A 12,681-nucleotide genomic window follows, 5' to 3' on the forward strand; every position below is an offset into this window, starting at 1 on the left:
ACAACAATGGGAAAAATGGCCTCTAGGAACAATGGATTCATAGTGCAGGCACCAAGCCCCAGCAACAGCCCTTGGGGGAAAAATAAAAAGTTCCTCAGCATAAACAAATAACAGTTTCCCTCAGTTAATTGTCATCCTTACAAATGGTGTTTTCACAGGTCCCTGTCCCTTATGATTTACTGAGGTAACCTAGAAAAAAATGGTAAATGTAAAAGGATCATTCAGAATACCCTCAGGTACTGTATCTGGACTCACCATTTCATGGTCTTTTCCCACCCTTAAGGAACCCTTCCATCTGGAGCAGATGACTTCAGAGACCCCAGGGCAGCAGGTCTGCAAGGCCAGGCAGTAGAGAAGGAGCCAGCAGGGGAGAGGTGAGCCCCAGCCTTCCCAAAGTGCCTTCTCTGGGATGTCTCCCTTTCTGAAGCAGGATCATGACACAGGACCATTCGCATGTGGGGGGTGCGGGGGTTCAGGGAAGGTTACAGGCAGGGACCCAATTCTCATCCCAAGTCATTTCTAGAAAGGTATTTTATTTTGGGAATTGCTCTAGGTCAGTGTGGCCAACCCTTTTTCTGCCAGGGGTGACATGGATATTTAAGAGATAATTTACAGGCCCTACAATTATCAGCTTGAACATGAGCATTGGATGCTATGTGCTGACTTTGATTCCCAGATGAAATGACTCCCTGGGTCTCGTGTTGTCCACAGGCTAGAGGTGGCTTTTATTCCAGATGCCCAGATCCTGTCCTCCATGGGCTGCTCTGTAGGTGCATTGTTCTGTCATTAGAGCAGGACCTTTAGGGCCTGGGAAGACACCTTCCCCACCCCAGTGTGTGTCCAGTATCCTGGCCACCGTGGGAGCAGATGCACTGCCAGGCCTGTCAATCCATACTTGTAGTGGGGAACTCCCATGCACAGAGAGTATTGGGGGGGGTGAAATGGACTGAGCACAGCCTGGGCTGAAGTGGCCTTGACTCAGCTAGAATGTGGCTCTGACCTCACTCCACTGACTTACTTCTCACATATTGACTGGATGTTGATTGTCAGGACTATTTGTTTTTAATTCAACAGCTTCATATTCCCCCATGATTCCATGTTATGCTTCTAATATTCCTACTACAGAAAAAAAAAAAAAAGATTCGATAAGCTTTTGCATCAGTGGAAGGGCAAAAGGCTCTCTTAGATAAAGCACTACCTTGCTTTTGTATGACAAAGCCTCAAGCCTAGACCCTCCATGTTGAAAAAAGCTTTGGCACCATCTCTCTCTCTGTCTCTCTGTCTGTCTATTTGTCTGTCTCTTCGCCCCTCTGTTTTTCTGTCTCTATCTTGAGAAAAAAGATCTTACACCAAGAATGAAAATCGTATAACATACCTTTTATTAAGATGACTCTTTATTAACATATAGTTCAGCTTTTTGTTCTTGTTGTTGTTGTCAATAACATTCTTACTTCACTGAAACCTGAGGAAACTGTACTTGAATCTTGCCTTAACAGATGATGAAGGATGAAGTTGCATTAAATTAACTTGTTTAATCATCTCCATTTGCCCTGCCCCCGCAAAAATAAAATAGACCATCTATTGTCATCAGTCACAGAAAATCAGAGTCTACACCAGGGCATGTCTATCTGTAATTAACAATACAGCTGAGCCTGACAGTCCTTCTTGGGATGAGACTCCTTTTCTGACTGTCTGTGTTCTGGAGTCACTATTGTAAGATTGCACAAAGGCTCTGTTCCATCAAGGAATAGAGCGTTCTTGCCGAAAGCCTTTGTAAGAGACTATATTTGGGTTCCATTTAGAAGTCTTGGGTCTCAGGTAGGAAAACCAGGATGCGTGTATCAACTCATCTATAAACAAATATTCCCATGATGATGTAGGAGAATCCCCTGATGTATTAAATAGGAGTTTGCTGTCCCCTCCTGTCTGTCCTACTGAGCCTCAGTAGGAAGTGGACCTGCCCCAGGCCCCATATTTAGCTGTCCTCCATTCTCTCCAAGCCTCTACTGAGCAGACAGGAACCTCCTCCTCTGCTCCTCCCAGAGCTCAGTGTCTTGTTCACAGGTGTCCTTGCTGATGGGCGAGTCCCCTGGTTGGGATTCCATGGCATTACCAGGAACTCCCAGGCCCTGGGAACCCTGTTGGATGAGCAGAACTTCTCCCCTTGTATCAGCAAGAAGCCACCTGACAGCAATCCCTGTTCATGCAGATGCGCGTGGCCCTGGTGATACTGCGGTGCCCATCCATGCTGGCCCTGGGTGCAGCTCAGTGTCCCCCATCCGTGCGGGTCTGTAGTAGCCTGGGTGCCGCAGTGCACCACAGTACAGCGGGATGGCCCTGCATCGCCCCAGTTACATCTTCATTGCGGTGACTGGCCTCATAATATGTGTCAGTATCCCCTAGAGATGCCCGCTAGCCATATGCTGCTGGGCATTTCAGTGTATCTTTTCCCATTTGTTTTTATTATTTTTTTTTATATTTTCCCTTTGGTTGCCCTTTTTTATTGTTGTTGTAGTTATTAGTATTGATGTCGTCATTGTTACACAGGACAGAGAGAAATAGAGGAGGGGAACAGACGGGGAAAGACACCTGGAGATCTGCTTCACCGCCGGTGAAGCGACTCCCCTACAGGCAGGGAGCTGGGGGCTCGAACTGGGATCCTTCAGCAGGTCCTTGCATTTTGCGCCACATTAGTATAGATTGCGCTGCATCCTGCATGAATAAAGAGATACTGCATACAGCTCAACCATGAGTCCCTTGTCATCTGTTACAAATCCACTGCTCCTGGAAGCTGTTTTTCACATTTCATTGCCCTTGTTGTTGTTGTTGTTGTTATAGCTGTTGTTGTTGGATTAGACAAGAGAATCTTAAAGAGGACAGGAAGCAGAAAGGGGGAGAGAAAGACACCTGCAGACCTGCTTCACTGTTTGTGAAGTGACCTCCCACATACTCAGGTTGTTGTTTTCGAAGGGCTGGCTTCACGGGCGGGTAACAGATGACAAGGGACTCATGGTTGAGCTGTATGCAGTATCTCTTTATTCATGCAGGATGCAGCGCAATCTATACCAAGCTAAGCTAAACTAACACAACTACCAACTCACAACTCACTAAAACGAACAATGTTGTCTTTATATACTTTCCAAGTAGGGTGTAAACAAGATGTGACATACAGAGGGTGGAGAGAAAAGTGACTGGTGAAAATCAGGGTATGACAAGGAGAGGGGGCGGAGCAGGCAAGAATTCTACCACTGAACCACCAATGCCCTGGAGGGAGGGTGGTGCATGTTAACAGAGGTTATGTAAATAGAATACAGTGTTATGTAAATAGAATGCAGTGTTAAGCAGGGGGTATTTAAACCAAATGAAACAGAAAAGATTTTTAGAAGTAGAATTAGAAACATACCAACAACAGGTGAGGTTCTGGGGCCTCAAACTGGGATCTTTATGCCAGTCCTTGTGCTTTGAGCCATATGTGTTTTACCTACTGTGTACCACCAGCCCCCAGTATTTGCCTTTAATGACTTTGGTGTACCTTACTAATAATGAGACTATTTCTCATATAGACTCAGATTAATAATTTGATCAGTTTTTTCAGAAATGCATTTCTTTAGATCATGCTCAGAGCTATATTTATCTTTTAAAATATTTTTTTATGAGATGCCTGATTTTATATATATGGAGACAGAGGCAAAGGCAAGGATAGAGAAACAGAGAGACGGCATACCCAGCACCCATCTGGCTGGAATGATTCCCTAAACTCTCTCCCCTCTCTCCAACCAAGGAGATGTCCTCATCCCTACTCCCTGCCTGTCCTGGGACCCTCTGCCTAGTAATTACCACCTCAGTTTTTTGCCTAGTTAACATGAATTCTAGATCATTTGAGACATGGTCTCTACTCTTGAAAGTTGCTCACACTTTCAAGGCATTTACTCCTCGCCCCTACAATAAGGAGCACTTTGCCTGCTATGTGGATACAATATATTTCCTTGCAAGAAAATATTTTAAACTATGATCCATATTTAAACTTGATTTGCAAAGAGCTGAATTTGCTAGAATATATATCTCTCATTTACAAGGAAACAGTCACACTGCAAGAAGAAATACAAGTGTTGACATTAGTCTTTTAAACATATATTGTTCTTATGCATTCAGTTAAAGAGTTACTGAAATCAGCAATGTTTACTCTCCAACCATAGTGAAGTCTGTGGAGCTAAAAGAATTTATATTTTTAGTTGATTCATTCTTTGTGAACCTTAGGGAAGCTAAAAACAAGTTTTCTTCAAGTAGATCTTGTGAAAGGTGGGTTGTAACTCCAGTTTTTTTTTTTTTTTTTTTTTTAATTCAAGGTTCCTGCACAGCATTAGATGTGTCTGACTTCTAAGGAAAATGAGACTCCAGACACATTGATGGGTAAGTGTCAAGATATTCTAAGTTAGGATGGTTAGATTTAAAATAGCAGTTCAAAACTCTCTCAATAGCTGCTGTTTAGTATTAAGCTTTATTGTCTTCACACATTTCATCCATCCTGACCAGCCCTTACTGTGGCACAAAAGTCAAACCTGACTTCCTAAAAGTTTTCTTTAATACACTGAAGAATATACCAATTTGTAAATCTTGGGAACAATATAGTTGTTGGGTCTTTCTATTCATTTTGTCATCACAGTGTAATTTGTTTTAGGTAAAATGCTTTATTAAAATAATGAAAATAGAAAACAGGCATTGTACAATGTAAAGGCATCAATACCCCTGTCCCAAATTCACCTGTTCCCAGTGTCTTTTTCATCCCCTTTCCACATTTTCGGCTACATGTTCTCAGGAAAAAACAAAACAAAACAAAAAAAAACAAACCTCAGACCTGCACCTCTGCACCTCTAGCCATGCTTGATGGTTGCTAGCCAGAGAGGTGAAATCTTCTCTCTATTTTTTTTCACCAAGAAGTGCTGTCTTGAAAAAATGTTTTGAGAGAGAGGCTGGGTGGTGGCACACCCATTAGAGAGCACATGTTACAATGCTAAAGGACTCAGGTTCAAGCCCCTGTTCCCCACCTACAGGGGGAAAGCTTCATGAGTGGTGAAGCTGTGCTGCAGGTGTCTTCCTGCATATCACCCCTTTCCCTCTCAATTTTTGGCTGTCTTTATCCCATCAATAAATAAATAAAGATAATAAAAATTTAAAAAACATATATGTTGAGGGGGCTGGCGCTGTACCCTGTTAAGCACACATAGTAGTCAGCACAAGGACCTATGCAAGAATCAAGGTTTATCCCACTCCCCACCTCAGGGGGGTTGCTTCACAATAGTGGAAACTGGTCTGCAGTTGTGTCCATCTTTCTCCCTCTCTCTCCACTCTCAATTTCTGTATTATCCAATAAAATTAAAAAATAGGCCGCCAGAAAATGTGGATTCTTATTAAGCCCAAGGAATAAATAACCCTGGAGGCAAAAAAAAAAAAAAACAGGAAAAGAAAAAAAATGTTAATTGATTTATTCATTTACTTCACTAATCATGTATTTCTTTCTTGATGTTTAAAGAAATACAGATTACACTCTCTATTCCTCACAGCTTTTTATTTTCAGTATGGGATTCCGCTAGTCTATTTATTTATTTATTCCTTTTGGTTGCCCTTGCTAGTATATTTCTTTACAAAAAAGGCCCTTGTATTTCTGAGACTCCTTTCAAATGAGGTCACACCTCTGAGTCTACACAGAAGTATTTCTTGAACCCCGGTTCCATGGCAAATTGTCCTCAGCATTTGAACATAGAGAGAGGCTAGTGTCCAGGCTCAGGTGTTCATGTGCTGAACACCTACACTTGGTGTTTCTCAGACTGAGTTCCCAGCCCTCTTAGTGATGTGCATTTACAGTCCAAGTTAAATTCTCAAGAAGATCAGAGTTGAAAGATACTTTCCTCTCTATACCTCAGAAATGAGCTCCATTTCCCAGACTGCAAGCTAGAGCAATGTCAGAGGACTGTGAGCTGCTTAGTGCAGCATCCTCAGTGCCCATCTGCCAGGAGCCATTTCTCTGCTTAATAGATGATAAGCTTTGAGACAATGGAATCCCTGGAGACAAGTGTTAATTCCCCCATGGGCAGGCCATTTTCCCTCAGGTAAACCATTTATCAGTAATCAAGTGAGTCAACACACAGTTTGGTTTCTGCCATTTGTTGCAAGGAACATTCTGCTTTGAAGTTTGCTCCCCCTCCCCCTCCTCCAGCATTCCCTCTCCTTCCCTAAAGCCTTATAATGCCTGTGAACACAATCAAATTTTGCAGCTTGATCAGAAACCTGTCTTGCTTCGTTGTTCGTGTCTTGTGTCCCTTTCATTGCAGGTTTTTTAGGTTCCTAGCCCCTGTTCACCGCCCTGCTGGTCGGGGCACCCATCCAGAATGATGTTCTGCAACTTTCTTTCCTTCTCCTCCTCCTCCTTTCTCTACTCTCTCTCTTTCTCTCATTAAGAAATGAACCGTCCCACCTACAAAGGAGTCACTTCACAGGTGGTGAAGCAGGTCTGCAGGTGTCTGTCCTTCTCTCCCCCTCTCTGTCTTCCCCTCCTCTCTCCATTTCTCTATCCTATCCAACAATGACAACATCAACAATAATAACTACTACAACAATAAAAACAACAAGGGCAAGAAAAGGAAATAAATAAATAAATAATTTTAAATGTCTTTAAGAAAACATTTTAGGAAAAAAAAAGAAAAAGAAATGTACCACATTTTTAAAACTCAAATCCACACCACAGCAAACTGTCTTTCTCTAATTTGGGAAGGGCAAGGGAAAGCAATCCTGAGCATGAAGTACTAGCCACTGTTTTTATGCACAGTTACTCCCTGTGTCAGCTCTGGCTTTGTACTTGGCTTCTGGGTTTTCAGTCCCCTGTGTTCTCTCTTTGGTGACTTCATGGGCTGGGAGGAGCAGTGGGATGGGAGCATAGAGCAAGGTGCCTGCTGTTCTTTTGTAGCCCTGACAAGGAGAAGGACACTCTAGGACTGGCACAGAGCTCCCACAGCAAAGTTCATTTTATTGTGTAGGTAGCCCCAGGTTCACACCCTAGGTGCACATCAGATCAGCTCAAACAGCACAGAGGGGAGACTCCATGATCAGTGGAGGCTTGCAGTGAGCCTGGATCTCTTATCTCAAAACCTCTGTCTCTCTCTCTCTTTCTCTGCCTCCAGGGCTATTGCTGGGGCTCTGTGCTCTGCACTATGAATCCACTGCTCCTAGAGGCTATTTTCCTCTTTTGTTGCTCTTGTTCTTTATTGTTATTATAATAGTTTTTGTTATTACTATCATTGTTGTTAGACAGGACAGAGAGAAATCTAGTGAGGAGAGGAAGAGAGAGAGGGCAGAGAAAGACATACACCTTCAGACCCGCTTCTCCACTTATGGGCCAGGGGCTCGAACCGGGATCCTTAGGCCAGTCCTAGAGCTTCACACCATGTGCACTTAACCTGCTGCACTAGCGCCCGGCCACCTTGTCTCTTTATAAAGGATTCAAAAGAAAAGATCTTCTGGAATAGTGGGTCACAAGACATAGCAGTTAAGTAAATAATAAAAGAAAAGAAACATTTAAAGTCTCTTAGACTGACCTCATGTGTCAGTATAGTGAGCAGAGCAATTCCACACAATGCATTGCAGTTATTTAATCACAGCAGCCATCAGTGTTCCTACCTTCATTTGTTTGACTTCTTAACAGATCTCTGTAAAGGAACAGTTTAGAAGGGCAATGTAAGTTTACAGGCAGTGGCATATCTGGTAGAGCGCACAGATTACAGTGCACAAGCATCCAGGTTCAAGTCCCTAGCCCCCACCTGCAACAGGGAACCTTGATGGACAGTGAAACAGAACTACAGGCTCCAGTCTATCTCTCTACCCCCCTATCTCTCCTCTCAATATCTCTTATCTTTATTCACAAGAAATAATAAATCAAATCTTTTCTAAAGAAGGACACATTTAGTGTCAGAACTGACAATAATCTGCCATAGATATAAAGCTCTCAATGGTATTGGGCATGGATGAGCAGGAGTGTTCTCAGGCACGATCCTATCAGAAGTTACTAATGGGCCCAGGAGAAGAGCCCTCTTACTGCACAGTCACCTGCTTTTCCTGTGCCAGATCCAGGTTCAAGCTTAATCCTCATCACATGATGGAAATAATTGTCAGTGTTGTGTTGCTGCTTTTCTCTCTCTCCCTCTCCCTCTCCCTATCTTTATCTTTCTCCCTCTCTCTCTCTGCTATCCTGTAACTCAGTGGAGCTGGTTACTGGCACCATGAATTCACTGGTCTTGTCAGTCATTTTCCTTTTTTTTGTCTATTTTATTGAATAAAGATATATTGGAGGGGAAAAAAGAGAATAGAGAATGATAGACACCTGCAGCGTGTTTCATCTCTAAGCATGTTGGGAACTTGGACTCAAACCCAGATCCTTGCACATGGTCATGTGTGCACTCAGCCTGGTGCCCCACCTCCCAGCCTCTTGTTGTTATTTTTGATCTATCTCCCTCCTCTACTGGAAGAAAGACAAACCCAGTGCAATGTCACCCCAGATATCACGTAATATAAAGTTCCTATTGCACCCTGTACCAAGGGATGTCTGCATTCTAAGCAAGGGAACCTGGGAAGCCTGCTCCCATGGACTCAGCAATTTCTATGCCTGGGCACCTGCTTTCTGTAGGGTTTCCCTGGCTGAGTGCAGTGATCCTCCCACAGACACAGTGGCTCCATCCTGAGGCCCAGTGGGAGGACCTAATGCACCATGTGGGCACTAGCTTAAGGTGAGTTGGCCTGATTGGTACCATTCTTCAGCCTGAGTCTGCATGTTGACTGTTCTCGCTGTAGGGCATCAACAAGACTGTGGATAGGAAATGAGTGAGCTGCCAACTATTGAGCTGCTGAGCTGGAGACCACAAGACTCCACTTCTGTCCCCATCATCGCAGAGCCCTGCCATCTGGAGCAGACCTCTGAGGAGAACTCAGGTCAGTGTGTCCTCAGGCCCAGACACTGAGTAGGAACCATCAGGGAGCACTGGTGAACCCCAGCCATTCTGCAAGTGTCCCCTCTGGGCCCATGACTGCCATCCTGATGTGGCTCCTGACATTGAAAGCCACCTGTAGGGGTGAGGGGGTGGTACAGGCAGGGACCAAGACCCACCCACAGTCCAACTTGGGGACACTTCCTGTTGTGAAATCAGACCCAGCTCACTGCTAGGGAGGGTGTTTATTTTTCAGTGGCTGTAGGTAGATAGTGGCTCCTCCTCTTTGTCTCTGGAGCCTCTCTCACACAGGACTCTGTCTCTGTGCACTGTGTCTCTTACCAGACCAGAGTGCAAGAAAGTGAAATGTATACATATCATAAATCCTCGCATTTCCCCTTGTAAAGGGCCCAGGGATTTGTACTCAGTCTTCATGCTGGGGAACATGTACTCTCTGTTATCCCAGATTCACCCTGGTCCCTTTTGGAATTTCTGAAAGCAGCAAGGTGTTCATTACCTCCTGTTCGTGAAAGGCTCAGGCTGTAGCTAGAGGACCGACAAGTCCAGGCTCCCACAGTGGATTAAGTTCAGACATCACAGAATATTAAGGGAGCCATTGTGTTAAAACCTTGGCTGTTCAACTTCAGTTGAGAAGTCACCATAAACAACCTGTCTGCATTGCCTGTCCTGACCAGTCTGAACACTTGCTAGAGTCTGCTGGTGACTGGTAACTTTGCAATAGTTACTCAACTCACACAAGGTAGCAAAGGGTATTGATGAGGTGCTTTCTGGTCATAAATACATGTGGCAGTATACAAATATATATATATATATAGAGAGAGAGAGAGGAAGAGAGAGAGGGAGAGGGAGAGAGACATGAAGGAGGGAAGAGAAGGAAAGTATAAAAAAACAAAAGAAATGAGAACTAAGGAACAATCTGGCCCATTTGATGTCAAAGAGAGAAATCTGACTGATCCCCACTAAAGAGAGACCAGGTGGCAGTGCTGGCCTTGTGATTGCAGACAGATAGACACTGTGTCACACAGGGACTGTGGGCCCTTTCCCACATTGGAAGCCCAGAGCGGGCCAGTCAGAGTCAATGTTACATTAGAAGCATTTGAATGAAATGTTGGTGTCAGGTAAGTTGAGACAGCAATGCCTTCTAGCTGTGGGAAATACACATACACAGACACACACACACACACACACACACACGCGCGCGCACGAGCGCGCGCCCAACTTAGGCACACACAGAAAGGAAATAAGCAGAGGAATTAAAAAACTGCCATGCAAAAGGAGACAAATAGGTCTCCAAAGTGATGAGTGCACAGGTGGGTCCAAATCCGGGAGCAACCCCGAAGGTTAACAGAGGGGAGTGTTTTAAATGCTTGTGGTCCATATACACAAGGGAAGTCTACTCACCCATTGAAGATGGAGAAATCATCCTCTTGCGTCCTGCTGTATGGAACTTCAGGTGGCCATGTTTAGTACCATTTGTTGGAAGGAGAAAGATGAGTATTTGGCAATCTCACTTATAGATGGAACTTAAGAAAAAAGGAAGAGTTTCAAGGCCCTGGCTCCCCACCTGCAGGGGAGTCTCTTCACAGTCAGTGAAGCAATTCTGCCAGTGTCTATCTTTCTCTCCCCCTCTCTGTCTTCCCCTCCTCTCTCCATTTCTCTCTGTTGTATCCCACAACAACATCAACATTAACTACAACAATAAAACAAAAAGGGCAACAAAAGGGAATAAACCAATAATTATATTTTTTAAATGCCCTTTCCCTTCATTTAAAAAAAAATTAGCAAGAAAAAAGCCAGATACATGGCAGAATTTAGACTGGGCTTGGCCTGTTGCAACAAGACCAGGCCTTGTGCTGTAACAGGAAGAGGAAGAGTGGGTGCTGGAGATACCCACTCTGCCCAAGGGTGGCAGAAAGGCTAAGATGGCTGTGGAGTCAGTGTGCAGGTGACTGTCAGAGATGGGGAGAAATTGTGCCCACTTGATAACTACTATTTTTAAATCATTCTTTCTCAAGTAGAAAAAAAAAACTGAAAGGAATTTTGAAGATTAACAATAGGCTGTTTTGAGTTGAGGTAGATTCATAAACCAGTGTTTCAGAAATTGATATCTTCCCTTTTTCAAAATGTGTTGCAACACCTTGTCTTCCACCGGAGTCCACTGAACTCCCTGCACCCCATCTGCAGACTCTGGGGACTAAGCACTAAACTCTAGTTTTCCACACAAAGAACTTCTACTGTCCTTAATTTAAACTAGATTTTATGGACAGATGTTACTTTCCTAATTCAGGTGGCTCACTTATGTATTGTTAGGATTAAACTGAAGTTATGTAGAATACAGTTTTTAGATCAGTATATAGTGCATAGTAATAGCCTCTCAGTCATTTATTTTTATTTCCCTAAATGTATTGTTCTTAATTTTACAAATACCTCATGTGTTTTAGATTTTGCCCATTTGGCTTTGGCTGGAATTCAATTACTCTGCCGGTCCTTGTCTCATCATCTAGTGGGTAACAACCTTTTCCAAAATGGGCCAGGGAGTGAGTTACTGTTGTTTCCTTTCTCTTAAAGTTAATAATACCGGGTGGGGGAGAGAGCATAATGGTTATGCAAACAGAATCTCATGCGTGAGGCTCCTAAGTCCCAGGTTCAATCCCCCATGCCACCATAAGCCAGAACTGAGCAGTGCTCTGGTGTTTCTCTGTGTGTGTGTGTGTGTCTCTCTCTCTGCATTGCTCTCAAAAAATAAATAAAATTAATTTAAAAAAAAAGATTAGAATACCATTCCAGGCACACATGAGAAAACTCCATTTATTCTGGACTATGAATGCCCTAACACAGTAAGGATTAATACTCTTCTGAAATCGCTTCTAGAAAGGTTTTGCAGTACATCTGGTGTCTCTGCTAGACTTATTTTATCTCCAAGAATTTAAAGTATTAACTTAGTGCTATTAGTCATAGGAAATATTCAAAGGCTGTAGCAATACAAAAACCATCCTTGATTAGGTAGCATCATGAATGAATCTCAGCTTGTAAGGAAGTGTGTATCTGTATATATACACATACACATAGTTGTATGAGAAGTTTTTGCTAAGGAACTCAGTGTTCTAAGAAACATTTAAGATTGTTTTATATACTGCATAATCCTGAAGTGTGAGGGCTTTATTTACATTTATGGTTTTTCATTCCATCAGTGAATGTCCCTCTCTAGTTAAGTGGAATTGTACTGCATTTATACTTCAAGCATTATTAACCTTGTGGATCTAGGACCTCCTGTATGCTTGATTTCACCACTTCTAGGCTGCTTTTTTCATTCAGACAGAGGGACAAGAGAGGTGAAGAGAGACAGATGGTGTACTGACTACATTCAAACTTCTCCTGGTCCATTCTCTTCCCATGTAGGGCCAGGGCCCAATTCTGGGCAGCCTGCTCTACTTGGTGAACTATGTGTGTTAAAGGGTTCATTTTCCACATTATTTTAAACTGTTTTTCACAGGTAGCATTTGCAAAACAGTGTCTTGGAATGAGGATAGGTTGACTTTAGATGCCAGTTATAGGCATAGCTGCTCTTTACAAATTAGTGAAAATTCAGTTTTCTACATCATGGATATTACTTTTCTTTATTATAAATTCCCTTTTCTTTATTATTCCTCACTCCTTCTCTCTGTCTCTCTGTATTATTTGTTTGTTT

The 12,681-nt window shown here is 43.2% G+C and overlaps 1 long non-coding RNA gene across 1 annotated transcript; it reads left to right on the plus strand.

Annotated features, from left to right (window-relative positions):
- The first annotated feature begins 355 nt into the window (after positions 1 to 355).
- Positions 356 to 8,869, plus strand: LOC132536213 (uncharacterized). Its single transcript, XR_009547874.1, has 3 exons — positions 356 to 374; positions 4,347 to 4,410; positions 8,839 to 8,869. It is a non-coding gene; the product is annotated as an uncharacterized LOC132536213 (long non-coding RNA).
- The last annotated feature ends 3,812 nt before the right edge of the window (positions 8,870 to 12,681 follow it).

The sequence above is a fragment of the Erinaceus europaeus genome (assembly GCF_950295315.1).
Source record: "Erinaceus europaeus chromosome 6 unlocalized genomic scaffold, mEriEur2.1 SUPER_6_unloc_50, whole genome shotgun sequence".
In the NCBI taxonomy this organism is placed as follows: domain Eukaryota; kingdom Metazoa; phylum Chordata; class Mammalia; order Eulipotyphla; family Erinaceidae; genus Erinaceus; species Erinaceus europaeus.